We start from the raw sequence: 4,122 nt of genomic DNA on the forward strand, positions 1-4,122 counted from the left end.
AACAACCAAATTGCTTTTATCAGTTTTTACAGCATTTTTATTATTTTGTTGTTCAAATTGTTGAATTTTGGCTTTTTTGTGATAATCTAATTTATAAAATTTATAAAATTCAAACAATTCTTCTTGTTTCTATGATTTAGAAAATTGTGGGTTCGTCGCTTGTTGATGTCTCCAATATTTTTGCCAAAAAAACGCACTTAAGGCCATTTTGACGCATCAATTTTTCTGGATTCTATTGTTTAGGCTTTGTGACGTATTGTAAACATAATAGACAATTTAAATTTAGATTGCTTTGATTGTTTTTTAACGATTCCTGAAATTGTGGGTTCGTCGCTTGTTGAAGTTTCCGAAAAATTAACCAAAAGTGTGACTTTAACGGCATTACAAGCACACCGGCCGTGAAATTTTATCAAAAATGTTTCAAAGACCCGGATTTTGAGTTAAATTTTTGGAGACTTTAACGAATGTGGCGAAATAAGCGACGAACCCAATTCCTCATTGAATGCAAATTTTTATAGTTTAATTTATGACGAGCCCCACGTGTGGGCGTATATCAAATAGCTGCCATTCCCTGTAAAAAATTTTATTGACCATCAATGAAATTATAGTCGTTTTGGTAAAGTTTCGTGCAATTGCGACAAGTCCGTGGGTGGTGAATCGTTCGCTTTCGGCCAAATTCGTGAAGCTTTAGGGCAGGTGTGCGACCTGTGTGTGACCTCTGACCTCTTCTCATCATAGCTGCCTTAGACACAATACTGCACGACTGGATTGGATTGGAAAATCGACTCAACGACTTTGTCCATTCAATGCTAAATTCATAGGTCATTCGGCCAAAAATATCAAACGGACCAATCGTAGGCGAGACATACACAATGTCACAGCCAATAATTTGCATGTAATTTTCATGAGACGTGACAAATCATGAGAAACGACAGAGGAGAAAAAAATGTGAGGGTTTCAAAACAGACAATGAACCAATAAGCGGTCACGTAGGCCGATTTTCAGGCCATCGAAATAAACAAATGACGAAGAATTGAAAATGAAAAGTGTTTTTCAACGATTTTTGAATTGTGGGTTCGTCGATTGTTGTTGAAATCTCCAAATTTTTTTATAAAACCGCGTTTTTAGACCACTAATTTTTGTTCTTAGGTTTTTTGAGGTATTGTTTGCATTAAAAGAAATAAAATTTCGAAGATTTTAAGTGTTTTTGGTCGATTTTTAAAATTGTGGGTTCGCTGCTTGTTATCAAAAAATTGCATTATTGAGTCTGATGAAATGTGGAAGATTAAATGTTTTTTGACAATTTTTGAATTCTTCGCCGCTTATTGTTGAAATATTCAATTTTTTTACAAAACTGCGTTTTTAAACCATTATTTTCGTGAAATTTTATTTCTAGGTCTGTTTAGGTATTGTTTGCATTAAAAAAAAAATCCGAAAATTTTAAGTGTTTTTTTAACGATTTTGAAAATTGTGGGTTCGTCGCTTGTTGTTGAAATTTTCTAATTTTTATCAAAAAAATGCGTTTTTGGGCCATTAATTGTTTCAAATTTTATCAATTATGTTTTGCATATTAAAACCTTTTGAAATGTCAAAGACTAAATATTTTTCAACAATTTTTGTATTTTGTGTTCGTCGCTTTTTGTTGAAGTCTCTAAATTTTTGTTCAAAATAAAAGCGATTTTAGGCAATTAATTATTTAAAATTTTATCGATTGATTTTTTTGTGTGTTTAAAAAGACTTTTGAAATCTGAAAAACTAAGTGTTTGGCAACGATTTTGGAAATTCTGAAATTTTGAATTTACCGTTTGTTGCTGAAACTTTTGAAATTTCTGGATTTTAATTGTGTTAGATGCGTCTGCTTACGTATTAAATAAACTGAAAATATCTTTGCAATTGTATGAATTTTGTGCTAAACTACGGGATTTTAATGAATGTAACAAAATAAGTAACAAACTCAGCTGTTATTTATAAAACATTTAATAATTTAGCTGACAGAAATTTACAGGAAACAAAAACAAAATATTTTCAGCTTTAAATTTTCAGAAATCTGTAAAAGTGTATTTTGTTGTACATACTTAGAATGCAAAAAGACAAAATAAAAACTATTATTTTCTAACAATTTGAATAAATTTGTGTTTTATTACGCAAACTGAGTTATCTTTAACATAACAACCAAATTGTTTTTATCAGTTTCTACAGCATTTTTATTATTTTGTTCCTCAAATTGTTAAATTTTGGCTTTTTTGTGATAATCTAGTTTATAAAATTTTTAAAATTTAAACTATTTGTATTGCTTCTAAAATTTGGAAAATTGTGGTTTCGTCGCTTGTTGATGTCTCCAAAATTTTTACTAAAAATTTTAGTTTCTCGGATTATATCAGCCTTCAATCTTCTCAATTTTATTATTCAAGCATATTTACGTATTGCGTGTATAAAAATTATGAAAATGTGGTAAATTGTAAGTATTTTTTTACGATTTTAAAAAATTGGGTTCGTCGCTTGTTGAAGTCTCTAAAATTTTTACTAAAAATTCTAGTTTCTTGGTTTATATTAACCTTTAATCTTCTCAATTTTATTAGTTAAGCACATTTACGTATTACGTGTATAAAAATTATGAAAATTTGGTAAATTCTAAGTATTTTATAACCATTTAAAAAAAATTGGGTTCGTCGCTTGTTAAAGTCTCCAAAATTTTTACTAAAAATTCTAGTTTCTCGGTTTATACTAACCTTCAATCTTTTCAATTTTATTAGTTAAGCAAATTTACGTATTACATGTATAAAAATTATAGAAATTTGGTGAATTTTAAGTGTTTTTAAACGATTAAAAAAAAATGGGTTCGTCGCTTGTTGTTGAAATCTCCCCAATTTTTGTCAAAATTTTGTTTATCACCTAATTCAATTATTTTTATCACTTTGTTATTTGTCGATATCAGTTGAAATCTTAATCTGTGGTGGTGCCATCGCCACCTGTCAGTGTCCGAGCAAACAGGCTTTGACTTTATCTCCGGCCCATCAGAACGGAATAATTAAATGTGTTCAACATTATGACTCGCTGTCAATGGGCGACCTTCAATGTCTTCTCTCAAAAAAGCTCGTTTAAATCCCGTGAGAAAAGCTCGACTCGATTTCGGTCAAACGGGCGTTTATCGAATTAAAACGTCTTCAAATAGCATTTAGGCATGTTAAAACAGACAAATGACTACCGTATAGGAGCATTTCGCTTTAATTTCGTCCGGCCTCCTATTAAAATCTAATCAAGCAGGCGAGTGTGTGTGTGTGTAACCTTCACGCTTGAGAATTCCGAGACGGAAAAATCACCGGTGACTAGATTTTGCAAATAGGCGAGTGCAGTGCACGCACACTGAGATATAAATAATTCATTCTCAAGTGGTTGAATTGTGAATAAGGTAAAGGTGTTGTCGCCAGTCGCAGCATCGCCGAGTGTGATACAATTTGTCAAGGTGACAACGCTTCTGTTCAAAATCGGACACTATTTATATGAGTGTCAACGAAAATTATTTATTAGCCTGTTTTACACTTGAAGAGAGGAAAAACGAGAAATTTACTAAAGCCGGATTACGCCAATCAACACACAAAAACAATAATAAAAAAAACAAAAAAAATTAGTTGAAAAACAAGTTTTGCATACGCTGTCAATAACCATATTAAATTTATTGTGTTGGAAAAACCGTACTTTTTTCAAAATTTTTGTTTTTGACATTAGTGACAATTTTGTAGTCTTGAGATTGTAATTTGATCAAAAACTTTGTGCCACTTAATTAATGTCAAATGACAATATCTATAATAATGTTCTATGTTATTTGGTTTTCAATTTTTTTTTTAATTAAAACTGTGCTAACAAAAATGTTAAAACGACAGATTATACAAATATTATTTATGTTTCTGACAATTATTTATTGCAAAATATAAGTTTGATTTTAATCATAGTTACCAGTGTATAACATACCACCAATGTTAATGTCAAAAACATTTGTCTAAAACTATGATTTTGAAAAATGTTTAAAAAAACTTTATTATTTTTCTGACAATTATACCGTTTTTGACAGTTAAACTTCTGAAATGGGGTTTTAAGCATAATATGTGGTTAGAAATGACATAG

The sequence above is a fragment of the Tribolium madens genome, unplaced genomic scaffold (genome assembly GCF_015345945.1).
Source record: "Tribolium madens isolate multiple individuals breed KSU strain unplaced genomic scaffold, Tmad_KSU_1.1 Scaffold_1;HRSCAF=32;Tcas5.2_LG8, whole genome shotgun sequence".
Lineage (NCBI taxonomy): Eukaryota > Metazoa > Arthropoda > Insecta > Coleoptera > Tenebrionidae > Tribolium > Tribolium madens.